A 26,983-nucleotide genomic window follows, 5' to 3' on the forward strand; every position below is an offset into this window, starting at 1 on the left:
CTTTCTAGACAGGCATTACCAGTTTGTAGCTCTTTCCTTTGGGTTAACTACAGCCCCTAGAATCTTTATGGAGGTTCTGGGGTCACTTTGGCGGTCCTTAGGCCGCGGGGCATAGAAGTGGCCCCTTATTTAAACGACATCCTGATACAGGCGTCAAACATCCAAGTTGCCAAGTCTCATACGGACGTAGTACTGGCATTTCTGAGATCGCATGGGTGGAAAGTGAACAAGGAAAGAGTTCTCTATCCCCAATATCAAGGGTTTCCCTCCTAGGGATTCTGATAGATTTTGTAGAAATTAAAATTTACCTGACGGAGTCCAGGTTGTCAAAGTTTCTAAATTTCTGCCGTGTTCTTCATTCCATCCGCGCCCTTTGGTGGCTCAGTACATGAATGTAATCAGCTTAATGGTAGCGGCAAGGGACATAGTACCGTTTGCACGCCTACATTTCAGACCACTGCAACTATGCATGCTCAGCCAGAGGAACGGGGATTACACAGATTTGTTCTCCTGTTAAATCCGGACCAAGAAACCAGAGATTCTCTTCTCTGGTGACTATCTCGGGTCCATCTGTCCAAGGGTATGACCTTCCGCAGGTCAGATGGGACAATTGTTACAACAGATGCCAGCCTTTTAGGTTGGGATACAGTCTGGAACTCCCTGAAGGCTCAGGGATAGTGGACTCAGGAGGAGACCCTCCTTCTAATGAATATTCTGGAACTGGGAGCGATATTCCATGCTTTTCAGACTTGGCCTCAGTTAAAAAAAAAAAAAAACTATCCCTATCCCAGGTGTTGAGAACTGGGAGGCAGATTTTCTAAGTCGTCAGACTTTTCATCCGGGGGAGTGGGAATTCCCTCCGGAGGGGTTTGCACAAGATCAAGCAGGAGAGTGCTTTGGTGCTTTTGACAGTGCCTGCGTGGCCACGCAGGACCTGGTATGCAGATCTGGTGGACATGTCATCCTTTCCACCACAGTCTCTGCTTCTGAGACAGGACCCTCTACCTCAGGGTCTTTTCAACCATCTAAATATAACTAATCTGAGATGGACTGCCTGGAGACAGAACGCTTGATGTTATCAAAGCATGGCTTCTCCGAGTCAGTAATTGATACCTTAATACAGGCATAAAAGCCTGTCTCTAGGAAAATTTAACATAAGATATGGTGTAAATATCTTATTGTTATGAATCCAAGGGTTACTCATGGAGTAAAGTCTGGATTCCCAGGATATTATCTTTTCTCCAAGATGATTTTGAGAAAAGGGTTGTCAGCTAGTTCTTTAAAAGGACAGATTTCTACTCTGTCTATTCTTTTGCACAAGCGTCTGGCAGGTATTCTAGACGTTCAGGCATTTGGTCAGGCTTTGGTTAGAACCAAGCCTGTGGTTAAAAATGTTGCTCCGCCATGGAGCTTAAAGCTGGTTCTTAAGGTTCTTCAAGGAGTTCCATTTGAACCTTTTCATTCCATAGATATCAAACTTCTATCTTGGAAAGTTCCTTTTTGGTAGCTATTTCCTCGGCTCATAGAGTCTCCGAGTTATCTGCGTTGCAATGTGATTCTCCTTATCTGGTTCTCCGTACGGATAAGGTAGTCCTGTGTACCAACCTGGGTTTTTACCTAAGGTGGTATCTAACAAGAATATCACTCAAGAGATTGTTGTTCCATTCTTGTATCCTAATCCTTCTTCAAAGAAGGAACGTCTATTACACAATTTGGACGTGGTTCGTGTTTTAAAGTTTTACTTACAAGCTACTACAGATTTTCATCAAACATTCACCTTGTTTGTTGTCTATTCTGGACAGAGGAGAGGTCAAAGGACTTCAGCAACCTCTCTGTCTTTTTGGTTAAAAAGCATAATTCATTTAGCTTATGAGACTGCTGGACAGCAGCCTCCTGAAGGGATTACAGCTCATTCTACTAGAGCTGTGGTTTTCACTTGGGCCTTTTTTAAATGTGGCTTCTGTTGAACAGATTACAAGACGGAGTCTTGGTCTGCGTTTCATACTTTTTCAAATTTAACAAATTTGATACCTTGCTTCTTCGGAGGCTATTTTTGGGAGGAAGGGTTTTTTACAGGCAGTGGTAACTTCCGTTTAAGTACCTGCCTTGTCCCTCCCATCATCCGTGTACTTTAGCTTTGGTATTGGTATCCCATAAGTAATGGATGATCCGTGGACTGGATACACTTAACAAGAGAAAACATAATTTATGCTTACCTGATAAATTTATTTATCTTGTAGTGTATCCAGTCCACGGCCCGCCCTGTCACTTTTAGGCAGGTAATTTTTCCATTAAACTTCAGTCACCACTGCACCCTATGGTTTTCCTTTCTCTGCATGTTTTCGGTCGAATGACTGGTAATGGCAGTTAGGGGAGGAGCTATATAGCAGCTTTGCTGTGGGTGGACTCTTGCAGCTTCCTGTTGGGAAGGAGAATATATCCCATAAGTAATGGATGATCCGTGGACTGGATACACTACAAGAGAAATAAATTTATCAGGTAAGCATAAATTATGTTATTTCACCTGTGCTCCAGTTCAGATAGCCACAAAATGTGGCCGGTTAGGAAGGCCCGAGGACAGGTTTGAAAACCAGTGCAATAGATAAACCAGTGTATGGATCAGTTTGATGCAAACTTTTGCAAAAAAAGTTTCTGCCTTAATAGAGGTGAGCAGTTAAAGGGACACTCAACCCAAAATTTTTTGTTCATGATTCAAGTAGAGAATACAATTTTAAACAACATTCCAATTTACTTCTATTATCTAATTTGCTTTTTTCTTTAGATATCCATTGTTGAATGAATAAATAAATAAATAAATTGCTAGGTGCCCACTGTGGTACACCAGAACCAAGCAATAGAACTGTAAAACGTAGTAATTGCTACAGATACCATTACATAAATAGTCAATAGACAGAGCTGGGCAATTAATCCTGCGTGATTTGGAGGCCGATCTTTAGAGGACGGGTTATCAGCTCAGTAAATTTTGTTTCTCCAACATTGGTGTGTCCGGTCCACGGCGTCATCCTTACTTATGGGATATTCTCTTCCACAACAGGAAATGGCAAAGAGTCCCAGCAAAGCTGGTCACATGATCCCTCCTAGGCTCCGCCCACCCCAGTCATTCTCTTTGCCGTTGCACAGGCAACATCTCCACGGAGATGGTTAAGAGTTTTTTGGTGTTTAAATGTAGTTTTTATTCTTCTATCAAGTGTTTGTTATTTTAAAATAGTGCTGGTATGTACTATTTACTCTGAAACAGAAAAGGATGAAGATTTCTGTTTGTAAGAGGAAGATGATTTTAGCAGACAGTAACTAAAATCGATGGCTGTTTCCACACAGGACTGTTGAGATGAAGTAACTTCAGTTGGGGGAAACAGTTAGCAGACCTTTCTGCTTAAGGTATGACTAGCCATATTTCTAACAAGACCATGTAATGCTGGAAGGCTGTCATTTCCCCTCATGGGGACCGGTAAGCCATTTTCTTAGTCAAATATAAAAGAATAAAGGGCTTAAAAAAAGGGCTTAAAAACTGGTAGACATTTTTATGGGCTAAAACGATTGCTTTATTGGGGCATATTATGCAGATTCTAGCTAATAATTAGCATTATAATCTTGGGGAACGTTTAAAAAACGGCAGGCGCTGTGTTGGACACCTTTTTTAGTCTGGGGGCCTTTCTAGTTAATAGACTGAGCCTCATTTTCGCGCCATTACTGCGCAGTTGTTTTTGGAGAGCAAGGCATGCAGATGCATGTGTGAGGATCTAAGAATCACTAAAAAAGCTTCTAGAAGGCGTCATTTGGTATCGTATTCCCCTCTGGGCTTGGTTGGGTCTCAGCAAAGCATATAGCTGGGACTGTATAGGGGTTAAATTTGAAAACGGCTCCGGTTCCGTTAATTTAAGGGTTAAAGCTCTGAAATTTGGTGTGCAATACTTTTAATGCTTTAAGACACTGTGGTGAAATTTTAGTGAATTTTGAACAATTCCTTCATACTTTTTCACATATTCAGTAATAAAGTGTTTTCAGTTTGAAATTTAAAGTGACAGTAACGGTTTTATTTTAAAACGTTTTTTGTGCTTTGTTGACAAGTTTAAGCCTGTTTAACATGTCTGTACCATCAGATAAGCTATGTTCTATATGTATGAAAGCCAATGTGTCTCCCCATTTAAATTTATGTGATAATTGTGCCATAGTGTCCAAACAAAGTAAGGACAGTAATGCAACAGATAATGATATTGCCCAATATGATTCCTCAAATGAGGGGAGTAAACATGATACTACATCATCCCCTACTGTGTCTACACCAGTTATGCCCACACAGGAGGCCCCTAGTACATCTAGTGCGCCAATACTTATTACCATGCAACAATTAACGGCTGTAATGGATAACTCCATAGCAAATCTTTTATCCAAAATGCCTACTTATCAGAGAAAGCGCGATTGCTCTGTTTTAAACACTGAAGAGCAAGAGGACGCTGATGATAACTGTTCTGACATACCCTCACACCAATCTCAAGGGGCCATGAGGGAGGTTTTGTCTGAGGGAGAAATTTCAGATTCAGGAAAAATTTCTCAACAAGCTGAACCTGATGTTGTGACATTTAAATTTAAATTAGAACATCTCCGCGCACTGCTTAAGGAGGTATTATCTACTCTGGATGATTGTGACAATTTGGTCACTCCAGAGAAATTATGTAAGATGGACAAGTTCCTAGAGGTTCCGGTGCCCACCAAAGCTTTTCCTATACCCAAGCGGGTGGCGGACATAGTAAATAAAGAGTGGGAAAGGCCCGGCATACCTTTTGTTCCCCCCCCTATATTTAAGAAATTATTTCCTATAGTCGACCCCAGAAAGGACTTATGGCAGACAGTCCCCAAGGTCGAGGGGGCGGTTTCTACTCTAAACAAACGCACTACTATTCCTATCGAAGATAGTTGTGCTTTCAAAGATCCTATGGATAAGAAATTAGAGGGTTTGCTTAAAAAGATTTTTGTACAGCAAGGTTACCTTCTACAACCAATTTCATGCATTGTTCCTGTCACTACGGCAGCGTGTTTCTGGTTCGAGGAACTAGAAAAGTCGCTCAGTAAAGAATCTTCATATGAGGAGGTTATGGACAGAGTTCAAGCACTTAAATTGGCTAACTCTTTTGTTTTAGATGCCGCTTTGCAATTAGCTAGATTAGCGGCGAAAAATTCAGGGTTTGCTATCGTGGCGCGCAGAGCGCTTTGGCTAAAGTCTTGGTCAGCGGATGTGTCTTCCAAGACAAAATTGCTTAACATTCCTTTCAAAGGTAAAACATTATTTGGACCTGATTTGAAAGAGATTATTTCAGACATCACTGGGGGAAAGGGCCACGCCCTCCCACAGGATAGGTCTTTTAAGGCTAAAAATAAGCCTAATTTTCGTCCCTTTCGCAGAAACGGACCAGCCTCTAATTCTGTATCCTCTAAGCAAGAGGGTAATACTTCACAACCCAAACCAGCCTGGAAACCAATGCAAGGCTGGAACAAGGGTAAGCAGGCCAAGAAGCCTACCACTGCTACCAAAACAGCATGAAGGGATAGCCCCCGATCCGGGACCGGATCTAGTGGGGGGCAGACTTTCTCTCTTTGCTCAGGCTTGGGCGAGAGATGTTCAGGATCCTTGGGCGCTAGAAATAGTTTCTCAAGGTTATCTCCTGGAATTCAAGGAACTACCCCCAAGGGGAAGGTTCCACAGGTCTCAATTATCTTCAAACCAAATAAAGAGACAGGCATTCTTACATTGTGTAGAAGACCTGTTAAATATGGGAGTGATACATCCAGTTCCAATAAGAGAACAAGGAATGGGATTTTATTCCAATCTGTTCATAGTTCCCAAAAAAGAGGGAACATTCAGACCAATTTTGGATCTAAAGATCCTAAACAAATTTCTCAGGGTACCATCGTTCAAAATGGAAACTATTCGAACGATCCTACCTACTATCCAGGAAAATCAATGTATGACTACCGTGGATTTAAAGGATGCGTACCTACATATTCCTATCCACAAGGAACATCATCAGTTCCTAAGGTTCGCTTTTCTGGACAAGCATTACCAGTTTGTGGCACTTCCATTCGGATTAGCCACTGCTCCAAGGATTTTCACAAAGGTACTAGGGTCCCTTCTAGCGGTTCTAAGACCAAGGGGCATTGCAGTAGTACCTTACTTGGACGACATCCTGATTCAAGCGTCGTCTCTGTCAAAAGCAAAGGCTCATACGGACATCGTCCTAGCCTTTCTCAGATCTCACGGATGGAAGGTGAACAAAGAAAAAGTTCTCTGTCCCCGTCAACAAGAGTTCCCTTCTTGGGAACAATAATAGATTCTTTAGAAATGAGGATTTTTCTGACAGAGGTCAGAAAATCAAAACTTCTAAGCTCTTGTCAAGTACTTCATTCTGTTCCTCGTCCTTCCATAGCGCAGTGCATGGAAGTAATAGGATTGATGGTTGCAACAATGGACATAGTTCCTTTTGCACGAATTCATCTAAGACCATTACAACTGTGCATGCTCAGACAGTGGAATGGGGATTATACAGACTTGTCTCCGACGATTCAAGTAGATCAAAAGACCAGAGATTCACTCCGTTGGTGGCTGACCCTGGACAATCTGTCACTGGGAATGAGCTTCCGCAGACCAGAGTGGGTCATTGTCACGACCGACGCCAGCCTAGTGGGCTGGGGCGCGGTCTGGGAATCCCTGAAAGCTCAGGGTCTATGGTCTCGGGAAGAGTCTCTTCTCCCGATAAACATTCTGGAACTGAGAGCGATATTCAATGCTCTCAGAGCTTGGCCTCAACTAGCAAAGGCCAAATTCATAAGGTTTCAGTCAGACAACATGACGACCGTTGCATATATCAATCATCAGGGGGGAACAAGGAGTTCCCTGGCGATGAAAGAAGTGACCAAGATAATTCAATGGGCGGAGGATCACTCCTGCCACTTGTCTGCGATCCACATCCCAGGAGTGGAAAATTGGGAAGCGGATTTTCTGAGTCGTCAGACATTCCATCCGGGGGAGTGGGAACTCCATCCGGAAATCTTTGCCCAAATAACTCAATTATGGGGCATTCCAGACATGGATCTGATGGCGTCTCGTCAGAACTTCAAGGTTCCTTGCTACGGGTCCAGATCCAGGGATCCCAAGGCGACTCTAGTAGATGCACTAGTAGCACCTTGGACCTTCAACCTAGCTTATGTATTCCCACCGTTTCCTCTCATCCCCAGGCTGGTAGCCAGGATCAATCAGGAGAGGGCCTCTGTGATCTTGATAGCTCCTGCGTGGCCACGCAGGACTTGGTATGCAGACCTGGTGAATATGTCATCGGCTCCACCATGGAAGCTACCTTTGAGACAGGACCTTCTTGTTCAGGGTCCATTCGAACATCCGAATCTGGTTTCCCTCCAACTGACGGCTTGGAGATTGAACGCTTGATTTTATCAAAGCGTGGGTTTTCAGATTCTGTAATAGATACTCTGATTCAGGCTAGAAAGCCTGTAACTAGAAAAATTTACCATAAAATATGGAAAAAATATATCTGTTGGTGTGAATCTAAAGGATTCCCATGGAACAAGATAAAAATTCCTAAGATTCTATCCTTTCTACAAGAAGGTTTGGAGAAAGGATTATCTGCAAGTTCTCTGAAGGGACAGATCTCTGCTTTATCTGTTTTACTTCACAAAAGACTGGCAGCCATGCCAGATGTTCAAGCATTTGTTCAGGCTCTGGTTAGGATCAAGCCTGTTTACAGACCTTTGACTCCTCCCTGGAGTCTAAATCTAGTTCTTTCAGTTCTTCAAGGGGTTCCGTTTGAACCCTTACATTCCGTAGATATTAAGTTACTATCTTGGAAAGTTTTTTTTTTGGTTGCAATTTCTTCTGCTAGAAGAGTTTCAGAGTTATCTGCTCTGCAGTGTTCTCCGCCCTATCTGGTTTTCCATGCAGATAAGGTGGTTTTGCGTACTAAACCTGGTTTTCTTCCGAAAGTTGTTTCCAACAAAAATATTAACCAGGAGATAGTTGTACCTTCTTTGTGTCCGAATCCAGTTTCAAAGAAGGAACGTTTGTTACACAATTTGGACGTAGTCCGTGCTCTAAAATTCTATTTAGAGGCTACTAAAGATTTCAGACAAACATCTTCCTTGTTTGTTGTTTATTCTGGTAAAAGGAGAGGTCAAAAAGCGACTTCTACCTCTCTTTCCTTTTGGCTTAAAAGCATTATCCGATTGGCTTATGAGACTGCCGGACGGCAGCCTCCTGAAAGAATCACAGCTCACTCCACTAGGGCTGTGGCTTCCACATGGGCCTTCAAGAACGAGGCTTCTGTTGACCAGATATGTAAGGCAGCGACTTGGTCTTCACAGCACACTTTTGCCAAATTTTACAAATTTGATACTTTTGCTTCTTCGGAGGCTATTTTTGGGAGAAAGGTTTTGCAAGCCGTGGTGCCTTCCATTTAGGTGACCTGATTTGCTCCCTCCCTTCATCCGTGTCCTAAAGCTTTGGTATTGGTTCCCACAAGTAAGGATGATGCCGTGGACCGGACACACCAATGTTGGAGAAAACAGAATTTATGCTTACCTGATAAATTACTTTCTCCAACGGTGTGTCCGGTCCACGGCCCGCCCTGGTTTTTTAATCAGGTCTGATGAATTATTTTCTCTAACTACAGTCACCACGGTATCATATGGTTTCTCCTATATATATTTCCTCCTGTCCGTCGGTCGAATGACTGGGGTGGGCGGAGCCTAGGAGGGATCATGTGACCAGCTTTGCTGGGACTCTTTGCCATTTCCTGTTGGGGAAGAGAATATCCCACAAGTAAGGATGACGCCGTGGACCGGACACACCGTTGGAGAAAGTAATTTATCAGGTAAGCATAAATTCTGTTTTCCAGTTCTATCTTTGTCCATTTAGTCCATCAGCTTTATTTGCTGCTATTAAAACACCAGTAAAGTTTAAGACTTCTTTTATTCGGATGGGGGGGGGGGATATTTTGTGAAGTTACAGAACACTGCTTTTTACATCCTTGGCGTGTTTCGGTGGGTTATGGAGCGCATGTTTATATAGCGAACTCCCTCGGTAATAAGATGTATATTTTTCAGTATTTATGTTTTTCTTTGCTGAAAGTGTAATGTATTTCTTTTGGCCATTATATAACAGGAGAGAAGGGGATCTTTATGTCAATCACTTAGTTTGGAAGGAGGCTGTGTGCTCTGTGTAAGTAAACGATCCTCTCTTGAGAATGTTCTGTCATTTATCAGAGTTGTTCGCTTCGTGTTGTGCATTTGCTGTAGAACATTATGCTCCTGGTGTCTGCTTTTTACTTCAGTCGCTTCTTATTGGTCTGTTTGGTACGGCCAGCACAACTGAGGGAATTGCTTGATTCATTTTGTGATTTGAGACAAAGCGACTGGCTCAAGGTGACGGGTTTGCCAGTAATCGGAGAACAGTGAGCTGCCACATCTCAGCTCTGAAAAAGTGTATCAGTCGTGTCACCTAGGAACTGAGATACCTTCCAACTGCATACGATTATAGCTGTGCTGGATGGTTTGTTTGTTTTCATCAAGCACACTTTGTATACACACATTTTAAAGGGATGGGAAAGTCAAAATAACTTGTGCATGATTCAGATAGAGCAGGTCATTTTCAGACACTTTTTTTAAATGTACTTCTATTTTCAAATGTGCTTTGTTCTCTTGGTATCCCTTGTTGAAAAAGATGCATACATATCCTACACTAGCGGGAGCTAGCTGCTGATTGGTGCCTGCACACATGTGTCTCTTGTGATTGGATAACTAGATATGTTAATCTAGCTGACAGTAGTGCAGTGTTGTACCTACAGCACGGGATACCAAGAGAATGAAGCAAATTTGATATTAGAAGTTAATTGGAAAGTTGTTTAAAATCCTATGTTCTATCCAAATCATGAAAGAACATTTTACGGTTTCCCTTCAAGAGACCCAAAAAAAGAAGTTTTTTTAGAATCTGTCGTTTGCTGCATTGCCCTGTTTAATAACGTCCAATGCAGTCACACAAGCTCCATTGATTGCCCAGTGGCCGCTCACACACTTAGATCATGGGTCAGCAAAGTTTGTTTGAAATTTAGAAACCATCAAGAAAATTGAGCAGCTGGCCACATCATTTTATCGGAGCCGTTTGTTGTTTTATTTTAGTTCTTTGCTGGTAATGATTTAACATGGCATAATGTTCAAACTTTAGACGTGTGCAATAAAAAGTGATGGTTTCATGGACCTATGCACATATGCTGTCCGTGCCTAGTTTGCATTGCAGCTCCCCATATAGCTAATGGATGGGGGTATTGCATCAGCAATGACTCATTTTGTGTTCTGCATTCTGAGGTATCGGGGAGTTTGGCTACGGTTTGACTGGGAGCAAGCGGCCTTTTCTATGTATTCCCCTGAAACAGTGGTACATTTTTTTTTGTAAAAGCATTTTTCCTTATACCAGTACAGTATATTGCAGTAATGCTTCCACTCCAAGTTTAAATGTGCATGAGTCAATTTCAATTGAACTATTATGTCTCTTTAACATTGTGAAAATCACACATTTCAGGTTAAAGAACAATTAAAGGGACACTGAACCCCAATTTTTTTCTTCCGTGATTCAGATAGAATCTTTATTTATACTAGGGTATAATGTTAAACAACTTTCCATTGTACAATCTCCAAACTCCTGACTTAAAATGACACTGTACTATAAAATATCTTGTTATACCCCCTGCAGAGTATTAAATCCTGTTAATCTCAAAGACATACCCTAAAAAATGGACTGAACCTGCAGGTTAAGCAGACCTACTAATGTTATCTACGTTTAAATACACAACTTAGGGCTCCATTACATATGCGGCGACACCGGTTTTTGCGCAGATTTGGTATCCTATATTCAGCGCCGCATATAAATGCGGCACGTATATTTCACCCGTCGCCCGCAATTTTTACTCCCATAATAAGCTAACATGGGACCACGTCGCAAATCCGTATCCAATATTCAGCGCAAGGACTTACGTGGCGAAAATGGAGAAATCTTACTCCATTTTCACCTTGCCATACAAGGCAGCCACAGCAGGCCTTGCGCTCAGTATGGGAGCACTGTAACTCCCGAAACTGCCTTCAAAAATAAACTAACACCTAACGCATGCGCAATATATATCTACCTGTCAACCGCAATCCCCCACCGCAATATCTAATAAAGTGTATTAACCCCTAAATCCGCCAACCCTAACATTGCAAACTACCTATTAAAACTATTAACCCCTAATCCGCCATCACTGTTACGGAGGACTTTGCATTTTTTGTTGTAAAAGAGCTGATTATCTTGGGGCAATGCCCTGCAAAAAGCTCTTTTAAGGGCTACTAGTAGTTTATTCTTAGAGTAGGGGGTGTTTTTATTTGGGGGGGGGGTTATTTTCATACGGATTAGGTATAATTTTTTAAAATTTGGTCATATTGTTTTTTATTTTCTGTAATTGTAGCTTAAAGGGACAGTCTACACCAGAATTTTAATTTTGACTAGACTGTCCCTTTAATTTATACTTAGTTTATTTTTATTTTGAAAGTAGTGTTATTTTTTTTAATTTTAATAGTAACTTTAGTATTTTGTAATTAAGGTAATTTGGGTTCATTTAGAGGGTGTTAGGTTTATTGCGTTGTGGACTTTGGCGGTTTAGGGGTTAATACTTTAATAGGTAGTTAGCGTTGTGGGTTAATGGCGGATTAGGGGCTAATAGTTTAATTAGGTATATTGTGTTGTGGTGTGGTTGTCGGTTAAGGGGTTAATACATTTATTATTAGTTGTGAGAGGGGGGGATTGCAGATATAAGGGTTTTTTACGTGTCGGACTTATTTTTGGGAGGAGTGTTAGACTTTTACGGGAGATTATATTTTTACTTTTCTTAGGCGCCAGCAGTTTCTAAAGTGCCGTAAGTCACTAGCGACTCCAGAAATTTGTATTTACGCTTATTTCTGGACATCTCTAGTTTATCAGACTTACGGCACTTTATGAGCTGCCGGTGGGTTTTATTGGATACCCCGATGTGCAAGGTGAAATTATGGGCGGCGTGGGTTGCAGCGCCTGTGCTGAAGCCTGCGCCGTATATGTAATCTCGTGCCTAATAGTTATGTATTGAAAAGCTTACTACAGCTGTGGAGTTCAATGAGCACAACCAGCTTTTTCAGATACAATTCTCTCTCTCCATTTCCTGCCCCCCACTGATTTAGTGCTATTGTCTCCTGTTTATATATCTTTTCTACAGAAAATGTGTTTGTTACTCATATTTTCAGTATAGGTGGCTCTTTCTACAGACAAAACCAGCTATTTCAAATAACAAAATCAAGGAAAAAGAACAGTTAGTAAACAATTAAATACACTCCAGCAGCTCCGGCCACCCACGGAGAGAAAATTCTAGTAGTACAATATCCCTTTAAAATGTTAGGCAGTATTTCATAGAGGCAATTTAACAGTTGACCTCAGAACCAGTTACTTAAAGGGACAGTCTAGTCCAAAATAAACGTTCATGATTCAGATAGGGCATTTCATTTTAAACAACTTCCCAATTTACTTTTATCACCAATTTTGCTTTGTTGTCTTGGTATTCTTAGTTGAAAGCTAAGCCTATGAGGTTCATAGGCTAATTTTCACCATTAGAGGGCATTAGTTCATGTGTTTCATATAGATAACATTGAGCTCACGCACGTGAAGTTATTCTGGAGTGAGCACTGATTGGCTAAAATGCAAGTCTGTCAAAAGAACTGAAATAAGGGGGCAGTTTGCAGAGGCTTAGAAACAAGGTAATAACAGAGGTAAAAAGTGTATTATTATAACTGTGTTGGTTATGCAAAACTGGGGAATGGGTAATAAAGGGATTATCTATCTTTTTAAACAATAAAAAAAATCTGGTGTTCACTGTCCCTTTAAGAGTACATAATTTAAAACACAAATTCCTTGCTCACTTGAGGGGTCAGCTGCCTCTCATTGAAGCCCAAAATGTATATTTGTTGACTGTTTCACTTAAGCTCATATAAAACATAAAATTTTTCTTTCATGATTCAGATAGGTCATACAATATTAAACTACTTTATATTTTACTTCAGTTATCAAATTTCCTTCATTCTCTTGGTATCCTTTTGTTGAAGGAGTAGCAATGTACTACGGGGAGCTAGCTGAGCACATCAGGTGAGCCATTTATATGTGCAGCCACCAATCAGCAGCTAGTTCCTAGTAGTGCATTGCTGCTAGGTATGCTCTTCAATAAAGGATATCAAGAGAACAAAGCAACTTAGATACTAGAAGTACACTGGAAAGTTGGGTAAAATTGCATGTTCTAGCTGACTTTAGTGTCCTTATAACATCTCCTGTGTACAGCACAGGTGAGCTATGCAGCAGCATCCAGAGGTTCACAGTTCACCTTTATTTTGTAGTTTCTTCGAATCAGATTTACTATTAAAGTGCAACAGCTCCTGGGACTTTCATGGCTTATGAGGAATTTGTTTACAGAGCAAACAGCAATGATCGCCAAAATACGGCTCCATTAAAAACAACGGGGCAAAGGATAACCTGCTGACAACATAACTTGGCAGCTCCAAAATGCTGCTGCTGGGTTTAGCATCATTAAGATGGATGAGATTGTCAACTGGTTCCCCTTCACTGCTGGCAAATATCTTACAAACAGCAGAAAAGGCTGGGGACGGCGCAATGGAAGGAAGCTACGTCATTCTCACACATCGTAGGTACACAACATTACTCATTATTAGGCTGCATATGGTTAAACCTCATTACTATTCACAAGTTTCTTGCCTGAGCCGCAAAGCACATCATTTACCCAAAAGACCAAGATTTGTTTCTTATTTCCCATATACTGTATGTGGAGCAGAAGTTGCCAAACAAGCGATTCCTTTTATTTAAAATGAGAGCGATTTTATCTGACTTTTCATTACGTTCCTGAAACATATTTTGAGCAACTTAAATCTTTAGACAATTTTCTTTTCTTTAAACTCAATCCCCTCTTCATGCGTTGTTTTTTAACACAATTCCAACTCATACGTCACATAATAAAGCCTCACCTTGATCTTGTGACTTGGAGCGGATTAACTCAGTCATTAATTGTCATCGATCTCGGCAGAATTTCTCATCTGAGTAGTATTTAGATTAATGGAAAACATAATTGTGTTTTGCAGTGGCAGTTTGGTAGCAGCTAATAGCAGACATTTTCGGACTCAATAAAAAAAAGATTGGTTCCAGAATTCATCATCAAATGACTCTTATCTTGTGTTCTTTGCTTCAGACATTGAACCTCTGGGAACATGTTCAGATCAGCAGTTTGTGCAGTCATTCTTACATCTTTTTATTTATTTATTTTTGCAGATAAAATATATGGCTGTATAACAATCCACATTTGTCCGGATTTGTTTTTATAACAAACAGCAATAGCCTAGATTGCAAAAATAGGAGTTCTATTGTGCCTTAAAATCACTCAATTGCAATTAGTAGCACTTCTGTTTTCCATATCAGAAGTCCAAAGTTGTTGTTTTTTAATGAGATATGTATATTGCAAACTGTAAAGTGATGGTAAATCCAAGCGTTTAAAAAACACTAGAATTTACCATCAATAAAAAACAAGGAGAGATTAAGTGATGAGATTTGTAAAAATAAAAAAAAAGGTGCTAAACCTTTCTGTGCCGTTGCACATAGCTAAACTCAGCAGCTCCGGACACCCACGGTATATCAGTCTCTTTCAATGAGGTGACGTTTGCACCTCTGAACCAATAGCCGTGCGTGTCAACTTACAGTGTTCTCTATGCATGCACGGCTATTGTCTCAGAGGTGCAAGCGCCCCCCCCCCCCCTTATTGGTAGAACACTGATGTGCAGTGGGCAGACAGAGCCGCTGAGTTTAGCGCTGTGCAACGGCACAAAAAAGTGTGCGTGAGTTTAACACTTGGATTTACCATTACTTTAAGTGACTTCAGGTAGCTAAGATTTGTGCAAAGACTGAGCATGCAATTTGTTTTTGTACCCAAGAAATGCATTAAAGGAACAATTAAACTTTCATTATTTATATACAACATGTCATTTTGAAGATAAAAATAGAGCATACAATTTCTCTTGTTAAGTGTATCCAGTCCACGGATCATCCATTACTTATGGGATATTAACTTCTCCCCAACAGGAAGTGCAAGAGGATTCACCCAGCAGAGCTGCTATATAGCTCCTCCCCTAACTGCCATTACCAGTCATTCTCTTGCACCCAACGAATAGATAGGATGTGTGAGAGGACTGTGGTGATTATACTTAGTTTCATACCTTCAATCAAAAGTTTGTTATTTTATAATAGCACCGGAGTGTGTTATTCCTTCTCTGGTAGAATTTGAAGAAGAATCTACCTGAGTTTTTCTATGATTTTAGCCGGAGTAGTTAAGATCATATTGCTGTTTCTCGGCCATCTGAGGAGAGGTAAACTTCAGATCAGGGGACAGCGGGCAGATTAATCTGCAAAGAGGTATGTAGCAGCTTATTATTTTCTGACAATGGAATTGAGAAAATTCTGCCATACCGATATAATGTAAACTCAGCCTTAAATGCAGTAGCAGCAACTGGTATCAGGCTGTCATGTATGTATATTTTACACTTCAGTATTCTGGGGAATGGCACTTCACTGGAATTATACTGTATGCATAAAACTTTAGCCTAATTTGCAGGGACTAGCAACAGGCTTTTTAATAACACTCAATTTATTAATGTTAAACGTTTTTTGCTGGCATGTAAAATCGTTTAATTTTCTGAGGTACTGGGTGAAAAAATGTTTTGGGCACTATTTGTTTCCACTTGGCAGTCGTTTTATTTAATTTATGACAGTTTACTGATCTCTCTCACTGTTATGTGTGAGGGGGAGGGACCTTTTTTGGTGCTTTTGCTACGCATCAAAAAATTCAGTCAGAAGTTTATTGTCTTCCCTGCATGATCCGGTTCATCTTTACAGAACTCAGGGGTCTTCAAAACTTGTTTTGAGGGAGGTAATCACTCACAGCAGAGCTGTGAGATTGTAGTTGACTGTGATAAAAAAAAGTTTATTTCTGTATTTTTTTTTTTTTTTTCTGCTATCAGGGTTAGTTATCCTTTGCTAATGGGAGCAATCCTTTGCTAAAATTGTGTTTTTTACAAAGATTTGATGCTATAACTTTTCAGTTTATTAATTTTCAACTGTCATAACTTTTTCTGTGCTTCTTATAGGCACAGTACGTTTTCATATTATAGTAAATTACTTGAAAAGTATTTTCCAAGTTGCTAGTTTATTTGCTAGTGTGTTAAACATGTCTGATTCAGAGGAAGATATCTGTGCTATATGTGCTAAAGCCAAAGTGGAGCCCAATAGAAATTTATGTACTAACTGTATTGATGCTACTTTAAATAAAAGTCAATCTGTACAAATTGAACATATTTCACCAAACAACGAGGGGAGAGTTATGCCGACTAACTCGCCTCACGTGTCAGTACCTGCATCTCCCGCTCGGGAGGTGCGTGATATTGTAGCGCCGAGTACATCTGGGCGGCCATTACAAATCACATTACAGGATATGGCTACTGTTATGACTGAAGTTTTGGCTAAATTACCAGAACTAAGAGGTAAGCGTGATCACTCTGGGGTGAGAACAGAGTGCGCTGATAATATTAGGGCCATGTCAGACACTGCGTCACAATTTGCAGAACATGAGGACGGAGAGCTTCATTCTGCGGGTGATGGTTCTGATCCAAACAAACTGGATTCAGATATTTCAAATTTTAAATTTAAGCTGGAAAACCTCTGTGTATTACTAGGGGAGGTGTTAGCGGCTCTGAATGATTGTAACACAGTTGCAATACCAGAGAAAATGTGTAGGTTGGATAAATATTTTGCGGTACCGGCGAGTACTGACGTTTTTCCTATACCTAAGAGACTTACTGAAATTGTTACTAAGGAGTGGGATAGACCCGGTGTGCCGTTCTCACCCCCTCCGATATTTAGAAAGATGTTTCTCCAACATAGGTGTGTCCGGTCCACGGCGTCATCCTTACTTGTGGGATATTCTCTTCCCCAACAGGAAATGGCAAAGAGCCCAGCAAAGCTGGTCACATGATCCCTCCTAGGCTCCGCCTTCCCCAGTCATTCTCTTTGCCGTTGTACAGGCAACATCTCCACGGAGATGGCTTAGAGTTTTTTGGTGTTTAAATGTAGTTTTTATTCTTCAATCAAGGGTTTGTTATTTTAAAATAGTGCTGGTATGTACTATTTACTCTGAAACAGAAAAGAGATGAAGATTTCTGTTTGTAAGACGAAAATGATTTTAGCAACCGTTACTAAAATCGATGGCTGTTTCCACACAGGACTGTTGAGAGGAATTAACTTCAGTTGGGGGAAACAGTGAGCAGACTTTTGCTGCTTGAGGTATGACACATTTCTAACAAGACTTGGTAATGCTGGAAGCTGTCATTTTCCCTATGGGATCCGGTAAGCCATTTTTATTAAATAAGAATAAAGGGCTTCACAAGGGCTTAAAGACTGGTAGACATTTTTCTGGGCTAAAACGATTGATTTATAAGCATTTTTAATAGTTTATAGCTTTGAGGAGTTATTTTATTCTTGGGAATTATGTTAAATAACCGGCAGGCACTGTATTGGACACCTTTTTAACTGGGGGCCTTCTCTAATCATAGGCAGAGCCTCATTTTCGCGCCTCTATTGCGCAGTTGTTTTTGGGAAGCAAGGCATGCAGATGCATGTGTGAGGAGCTCAGATACATAGAAAAATCTTACTGAAGGCGTCATTTGGTATCGTATTCCCCTCTGGGCTTGGTTGGGTCTCAGCAAAGCAGATACCAGGGACTGTATAGGGGTTAAATATAAAAACGGCTCCGGTTCCGTTATTTTAAGAGTTAAAGCTTTCAAATTTGGTGTGCAATACTTTTAAGGCTTTAAGACACTGTGGTGAAATTTTGGTGAATTTTGAACAATTCCTTCATACTCTGGTTTCTCTTCAGATCGAATAAATCTTTCGCCTTTTACTAAAGATTTCCGTGGAGTGGAACAACCATGAGTTTTCATCAATTTTTTGAGGCTCTGCAGTTTTGTAGAGCTAAGGACAAGTTCCTAGAGGTCCCGGGGCCCCCCGAAGCTTTTCCTATACCCAAGCGGGTGGCGGACATTGTAAACAAAGAATGGGAAAGGCCCGGCATACCTTTTGTCCCTCCCCCTATATTTAAGAAATTGTTTCCTATGGTCGACCCCAGAAAGGACTTATGGCAGACAGTCCCCAAGGTCGAGGGGGCGGTTTCTACTCTAAACAAACGCACTACTATCCCTATAGAAGATAGTTGTGCTTTCAAAGATCCTATGGATAAAAAATTAGAGGGTTTGCTTAAAAAGATGTTTGTTCAGCAAGGTTACCTTCTACAACCAATTTCATGCATTGTTCCTGTCACTACAGCAGCGTGTTTCTGGTTCGATGAACTAGAAAAGTCGCTCAATAAAGATTATTCTTATGAGGAGATTATGGACAGAATTCATGCTCTTAAATTGGCTAATTCTTTTACTTTAGACGCCACTTTGCAATTGGCTAGATTAGCGGCGAAAAATTCGGGGTTTGCTATTGTGGCGCGCAGAGCGCTTTGGCTAAAATCTTGGTCAGCGGATGCGTCTTCCAAGAACAAATTGCTTAACATACCTTTCAAGGGGAAAACGCTGTTTGGCCCTGACTTGAAAGAGATTATTTCAGATATTACTGGGGGTAAGGGCCACGCCCTTCCTCAGGATAGGTCTTTCAAGGCTAAAAATAAACCAAATTTTCGTCCCTTTCGCAGAAACGGACCAGCCCCAAGTTCTACATCCTCTAAGCAAGAGGGTAATACTTCTCAAACCAAGCCAGCCTGGAGGCCAATGCAAGGCTGGAACAAAGGTAAGCAGGCCAAGAAACCTGCCACTGCTACCAAGACAGCATGAGATGTTGGCCCCCGATCCGGGACCGGATCTGGTGGGGGGCAGACTTTCTCTCTTCGCTCAGGCTTGGGCAAGAGATGTTCTGGATCCTTGGGCGCTAGAAATAGTCTCCCAAGGTTATCTTCTGGAATTCAAGGAGCTACCCCCAAGGGGGAGGTTCCACAGGTCTCAATTGTCTTCAGACCACATAAAAAGACAGGCATTCTTACATTGTGTAGAAGACCTGTTAAAAATGGGAGTGATTCATCCTGTTCCATTAGGAGAACAAGGGATGGGATTCTACTCCAATCTGTTCATAGTTCCCAAAAAAGAGGGAACATTCAGACCAATCTTAGATCTCAAGATCCTAAACAAATTTCTCAAGGTTCCATCGTTCAAAATGGAAACCATTCGGACAATTCTTCCTACCATCCAGGAAGGTCAATTCATGACCACGATGGATTTAAAGGATGCGTATCTACATATTCCTATCCACAAGGAACATCATCGGTTCCTAAGGTTCGCCTTTCTGGACAAGCATTACCAGTTTGTGGCACTTCCATTCGGATTAGCCACTGCTCCAAGAATTTTCACAAAGGTACTAGGGTCCCTTCTAGCGGTGCTAAGACCAAGGGGCATTGCAGTAGTACCTTACTTGGACGACATACTGATTCAAGCGTCGTCTCTACCTCAAGCAAAGGCTCATACGGACATTGTCCTGGCCTTTCTCAGATCTCACGGGTGGAAAGTGAACGTAGAAAAAAGTTCTCTATCTCCGTCAACAAGAGTTCCCTTCTTGGGAACAATAATAGACTCCTTAGAAATGAGGATTTTTCTGACAGAAGCCAGAAAATCAAAACTTCTAAGCGCTTGTCAAGTACTTCATTCTGTTCTTCTTCCTTCCATAGCGCAGTGCATGGAAGTAATAGGTTTGATGGTCGCGGCAATGGACATAGTTCCTTTTGCGCAAATTCATCTAAGACCATTACAACTGTGCATGCTCAGTCAGTGGAATGGGGATTATACAGACTTGTCTCCGACGATACAAGTAGATCAGAGGACCAGAGATTCACTCCGTTGGTGGCTGACCCTGGACAACCTGTCACAAGGGATGAGCTTCCGCAGACCAGAGTGGGTCATTGTCACGACCGACGCCAGTCTGGTGGGCTGGGGCGCGGTCTGGGAACCCCTGAAAGCTCAGGGTCTTTGGTCTCGGGAAGAATCTCTTCTCCCGATAAATATTCTGGAACTGAGAGCGATATTCAATGCTCTCAAGGCTTGGCCTCAGCTAGCAAAGGCCAAATTCATACGGTTTCAATCAGACAACATGACGACTGTTGCGTATATCAACCATCAGGGGGGAACAAGGAGTTCCCTGGCGATGGAAGAAGTGACCAAAATAATTCAATGGGCGGAGACTCACTCCTGCCACTTGTCTGCAATCCACATCCCAGGAGTGGAAAATTGGGAAGCGGATTTTCTGAGTCGTCAGACATTTCATCCGGGGGAGTGGGAACTCCATCCGGAAATCTTTGCCCAATTAATTCAATTGTGGGGCATTCCAGACATGGATCTGATGGCGTCTCGTCAGAACTTCAAGGTTCCTTGCTACGGGTCCAGATCCAGGGATCCCAAGGCGACTCTAGTGGATGCACTAGTAGCACCTTGGAGCTTCAACCTAGCTTATGTGTTCCCACCGTTTCCTCTCATTCCCAGGCTGGTAGCCAGGATCAAACAGGAGAGGGTATCGGTGATCTTGATAGCTCCTGCGTGGCCACGCAGGACTTGGTATGCAGATCTGGTGAATATGTCATCGGCTCCACCATGGAGGCTACCTTTGAGACAGGACCTTCTTGTTCAAGGTCCGTTCGAACATCCGAATCTGGCCTCACTCCAACTGACTGCTTGGAGATTGAACGCTTGATTTTATCAAAGCGAGGGTTCTCAGATTCTGTCATTGATACTCTTGTTCAGGCCAGAAAGCCTGTAACTAGAAAAATCTACCATAAAATATGGAAAAAATATATCTGTTGGTGTGAATCTAAAGGATTCCCATGGAACAAGATAAAAATTCCTAAGATTCTATCCTTTCTTCAAGAAGGTTTGGAGAAAGGATTATCTGCAAGTTCTTTGAAGGGACAGATTTCTGCTTTATCTGTTTTACTTCACAAAAAGCTGGCGGCTGTGCCAGATGTTCAAGCTTTTGTTCAGGCTCTGGTTAGAATCAAGCCTGTTTACAAACCTTTGACTCCTCCTTGGAGTCTTAATTTAGTTCTTTCAGTTCTTCAGGGGGTTCCGTTTGAACCCCTACATTCCGTTGATATCAAGTTATTATCTTGGAAAGTTTTGTTTTTGGTTGCAATTTCTTCTGCTAGAAGAGTTTCAGAGTTATCTGCTCTGCAGTGTTCTCCTCCTTATCTGGTGTTCCATGCAGATAAGGTGGTTTTGCGTACTAAACCTGGTTTTCTTCCGAAAGTTGTTTCTAACAAAAATATTAACCAGGAGATAGTCGTGCCTTCTTTGTGTCCGAATCCAGTTTCAAAGAAGGAACGTTTGTTGCACAATTTGGATGTAGTTCGTTCTCTAAAATTCTATTTAGAAGCTACAAAGGATTTCAGACAAACATCTTCCTTGTTTGTTGTTTATTCTGGTAAAAGGAGAGGTCAAAAAGCAACTTCTACCTCTCTCTCTTTTTGGCTTAAAAGCATCATCAGATTGGCTTATGAGACTGCCGGACGACAGCCTCCTGAAAGAATCACAGCTCATTCCACTAGGGCCGTGGCTTCCACATGGGCCTTCAAGAACGAGGCTTCTGTTGATCAGATATGTAAGGCAGCGACTTGGTCTTCACTGCACACTTTTACTAAATTTTACAAATTTGATACGTTTGCTTCTTCTGAGGCTATTTTTGGGAGAAAGGTTTTGCAAGCCGTGGTGCCTTCCATCTAGGTGACCTGATTTGCTCCCTCCCATCATCCGTGTCCTAAAGCTTTGGTATTGGTTCCCACAAGTAAGGATGACGCCGTGGACCGGACACACCTATGTTGGAGAAAACAGAATTTATGTTTACCTGATAAATTACTTTCTCCAACGGTGTGTCCGGTCCACGGCCCGCCCTGGTTTTTTAATCAGGTCTGATGATTTATTTTCTCTAACTACAGTCACCACGGTATCATATGATTTCTCCTATGCAAATATTCCTCCTTTACGTCGGTCGAATGACTGGGGAAGGCGGAGCCTAGGAGGGATTATGTGACCAGCTTTGCTGGGCTCTTTGCCATTTCCTGTTGGGGAAGAGAATATCCCACAAGTAAGGATGACGCCGTGGACCGGACACACCGTTGGAGAAAGTAATTTATCAGGTAAACATAAATTCTGTTTTCCAATAGACGCCACCACACGGGACTTATGGCAAACGGTCCCTAAGGTGGAGGGAGCAGTTTCTACTTTAGCTAAGCGTACCACTATCCCGGTGGAGGATAGCTGTGCCTTTTCAGATCCAATGGATAAAAAGTTAGAGGGTTACCTTAAGAAAATGTTTGTTCAACAAGGTTTTATATTGCAACCTCTTGCATGCATTGCGCCTGTCACGGCTGCAGCAGCATTTTGGTTTGAGTCTCTGGAAGAGACACTTGAATCAGCTCCATTAGATGAGATTACACACAAGCTTAAAGCCCTTAAGTTAGCTAACTCATTTATTTCAGATGCCGTAGTACATTTAACTAAACTTACGGCTAAGAATTCCGGATTCGCCATTCAGGCACGCAGAGCACTGTGGCTAAAATCCTGGTCAGCTGACGTTACTTCTAAATCTAAATTGCTTAATATACCTTTCAAAGGGCAGACCTTATTCGGGCCCGGGTTGAAAGAAATTATCGCTGACATTACAGGAGGTAAAGGCCATGCCCTGCCTCAAGACAGAGCCAAACCTAAGGCTAGACAGTCTAATTTTCGTTCCTTTCGTAATTTCAAAGCAGGAGCAGCATCAACTTCCTCTGCACCAAAACAGGAAGGAGCTGTTGCTCACTACAGACAAGGCTGGAGACCTAACCAGTCCTGGAACAAGGGCAAGCAGGCCAGGAAACCTGCTGCTGCCCCTAAGACAGCATGAATCGAGGGCCCCCGATCCGGGAACGGATCTAGTGGGGGGCAGACTTTCTCTCTTCGCCCAGGCTTGGGCAAGAGATGTCCAGGATCCCTGGGCGTTAGAGATCATATCTCAGGGATACCTTCTAGACTTCAAATTCTCTCCCCCAAGAGGGAGATTTCATCTGTCAAGGTTGTCAACAAACCAAATAAAGAAAGAGGCGTTTCTACGCTGCGTACAAGATCTTTTATTAATGGGAGTGATCCATCCGGTTCCGCGGTCAGAACAAGGACAAGGGTTTTACTCAAATCTGTTTGTGGTTCCCAAAAAAGAGGGAACTTTCAGGCCAATCTTGGATTTAAAGATCCTAAACAAATTCCTAAGAGTTCCATCGTTCAAAATGGAAACTATTCGGACAATTTTACCCATGATCCAAAAGGGTCAGTACATGACCACAGTGGATTTAAAGGATGCTTACCTTTACATACCGATTCACAAAGATCATTACCGGTATCTAAGGTTTGCCTTTTTAGACAGGCATTACCAGTTTGTAGCTCTTCCATTCGGATTGGCTACGGCTCCGAGAATCTTCACAAAGGTTCTGTGTGCTCTTCTGGCGGTACTAAGACCGTGAGGAATTGCGGTAGCTCCGTACCTAGACGACATTCTGATACAAGCTTCAAGCTTTCAAACTGCCAAGTCTCATACAGAGTTAGTACTGGCATTTCTAAGGTCGCATGGATGGAAGGTGAACGAAAAGAAGAGTTCTCTCTTTCCACTCACAAGAGTTCCCTTCTTGGGGACTCTTATAGATTCTGTAGAAATGAAGATTTACCTGACAGAAGACAGGTTAACAAAGCTTCAAAATGCATGCCGTGTCCTTCATTCCATTCAACACCCGTCAGTAGCTCAATGCATGGAGGTGATCGGCTTAATGGTAGCAGCAATGGACATAGTACCCTTTGCACGTCTACATCTCAGACCGCTGCAATTGTGCATGCTAAGTCAGTGGAATGGGGATTACTCAGACTTGTCCCCTACTCTGAATCTGGATCAAGAGACCAGAAATTCTCTTCTATGGTGGCTTTCTCTGCCACATCTGTCCAGGGGGATGCCATTCAGCAGGCCGGACTGGACAATTGTATCAACAGACGCCAGCCTACTAGGTTGGGGCGCTGTCTGGAATTCTCTGAAGGCTCAGGGACAATGGAATCAGGAGGAGAGTCTCCTACCAATAAACATTCTGGAATTGAGAGCAGTTCTCAATGCCCTTCTGGCTTGGCCCCAGTTAACAACTCGGGGGTTCATCAGGTTTCAGTCGGACAACATCACGACTGTAGCTTACATCAACCATCAGGGAGGGACAAGAAGCTCCCTAGCAATGATGGAAGTATCAAAGATAATTCGCTGGGCAGAGTCTCACTCTTGCCACCTGTCAGCAATCCACATCCCGGGAGTGGAGAACTGGGAGGCGGATTTCTTAAGTCGTCAGACTTTTCATCCGGGGGAGTGGGAACTTCATCCGGAGGTCTTTGCCCAAATACTTCGACGTTGGGGCAAACCAGAGATAGATCTCATGGCGTCTCGACAGAACGCCAAGCTTCCTCGTTACGGGTCCAGATCCAGGGATCCGGGAGCGGTTCTGATAGATGCTTTGACAGCACCTTGGACCTTCGGGATGGCTTATGTGTTTCCACCCTTTCCGATGCTTCCTCGATTGATTGCCAGAATCAAACAGGAGAGAGCATCAGTGATTCTAATAACGCCTGCATGGCCACGCAGGACTTGGTATGCAGATCTAGTGGACATGTCATCCTGTCCACCTTGGTCGCTACCTCTGAAACAGGACCTTCTGATCCAGGGTCCCTTCAAACATCAAAATCTAATTTCTCTGAAGCTGACTGCTTGGAAATTGAACGCTTGATTTTATCAAAACGTGGTTTTTCTGAGTCAGTTATTGATACCTTAATACAGGCTAGGAAGCCTGTTACCAGAAAGATTTACCATAAGATATGGTGCAAATACTTATATTGGTGCGAATCCAAGAGTTACTCATGGAGTAAGGTTAGGATTCCGAGGATATTGTCTTTTCTACAAGAAGGTTTAGAAAAGGGTTTATCCGCTAGTTCCTTAAAGGGACAGATTTCAGCTCTGTCCATTCTTTTACACAAACGTCTGTCAGAAGTTCCGGACGTTCAAGCTTTTTGTCAGGCTTTAGCTAGGATCAAGCCTGTGTTTAAAACTGTTGCTCCACCATGGAGTTTGAACTTAGTTCTTAATGTTTTACAGGGGGTTCCGTTTGAACCCCTTCATTCCATTGATATCAAGTTGTTATCTTGGAAAGTTCTGTTTTTAATGGCGATTTCCTCGGCTCGAAGAGTCTCTGAGTTATCTGCCTTACATTGTGATTCTCCTTATCTGATTTTTCATTCAGACAAGGTAGTTCTGCGTACTAAACCTGGGTTCCTACCTAAGGTGGTCACTAACAGGAATATCAATCAAGAGATTGTGGTTACATCTTTGTGTCCTAATCCTTCTTCGAAAAAGGAACGTCTGCTACACAATCTAGATGTAGTCCGTGCCCTGAAATTTTATCTACAGGCAACTAAGGATTTTCGTCAAACGTCTTCCCTGTTTGTCGTTTATTCTGGTCAGAGGAGAGGTCAAAAAGCTTTGGCTACCTCTCTCTCCTTTTGGCTTCGTAGCATAATACGGTTAGCCTATGAGACTGCTGGACAGCAGCCTCCTGAAAGAATTACAGCACATTCTACTAGAGCTGTGGCTTCCACTTGGGCCTTTAAGAATGAGGCTTCTGTTGAACAGATTTGCAAGGCTGCAACTTGGTCTTCTCTTCATACTTTTTCCAAATTTTACAAATTTGACACTTTTGCTTCTTCGGAGGCTGTTTTTGGGAGAAAGGTTCTTCAGGCAGTGGTTCCTTCCGTATAAAGAGCCTGCCTTTCCCTCCCGTCATCCGTGTACTTTAGCTTTGGTATTGGTATCCCATAAGTAATGGATGATCCGTGGACTGGATACACTTAACAAGAGAAAACATAATTTATGCTTACCTGATAAATTTATTTCTCTTGTAGTGTATCCAGTCCACGGCCCGCCCTGTCACTTTAAGGCAGGTAATTTTTCCATTAAACTACAGTCACCACTGTACCCTATGGTTTTCCTTTCTCTGCATGTTTTCGGTCGAATGACTGGTAATGGCAGTTAGGGGAGGAGCTATATAGCAGCTCTGCTGGGTGAATCCTCTTGCACTTCCTGTTGGGGAGAAGTTAATATCCCATAAGTAATGGATGATCCGTGGACTGGATACACTACAAGAGAAATAAATTTATCAGGTACGCATAAATTATGTTTTTAAACACCTTTTCAATTTACTTCATTCTCTTTGTATCCTTTATTAAAGGAGCGGCAATGCACTACTGGGAGCTAGCTAAATACCTTGGATAAGCCAAATAAATGAGGCATATATGTGCAGCCACCAATCAGTAGCTAGTTTCCAGTAAAGTGAAAAAGTGAGGGACTTTAACGGGACATAATACTCATTAGCTAAATCACTTGAAACTGATGCAGTATAATTGTAAAAAGCTGACTGGAAAATATCATCTGAGCATCTCTATGTAAAAATGGAAGATATTTTACCTCACAATTTCCTCAGCTCACCAGAGTAATTGATCTGTAAACAGTTATCTTTCAGTTACTGCCCAGCTGCAGGTAAAAAAGGAAGACATTAACAGTAGCCAATTAGCATCAACAGTGCTGAGGTCATGAACTCTCTTACTGTGATCTCATGAGATTTCACTTAACTCATGCGATTTCATAGTAAACTTCCTTAAGCCAAATAGGGAAATAACATGTGTGCATGAGGCTCGCTCCCTTGCAGGTCCCGGGACA

At 42.0% G+C, this 26,983-nt stretch overlaps 1 protein-coding gene and 1 non-coding gene across 2 annotated transcripts in view; both read left to right on the forward strand.

Moving 5' to 3' along the window:
• Positions 1 to 26,983, forward strand: part of CEP128 (centrosomal protein 128) — a 667,652-nt gene that overhangs the window by 388,544 nt on the left and 252,125 nt on the right. The window lies entirely within an intron of this gene.
• On the forward strand, positions 18,037 to 18,152 carry LOC128646329 (U5 spliceosomal RNA). The gene has a single exon (XR_008400274.1). It is a non-coding gene; the product is annotated as a U5 spliceosomal RNA (small nuclear RNA).

Source organism: Bombina bombina, chromosome 1, assembly GCF_027579735.1.
Source record: "Bombina bombina isolate aBomBom1 chromosome 1, aBomBom1.pri, whole genome shotgun sequence".
Lineage (NCBI taxonomy): Eukaryota > Metazoa > Chordata > Amphibia > Anura > Bombinatoridae > Bombina > Bombina bombina.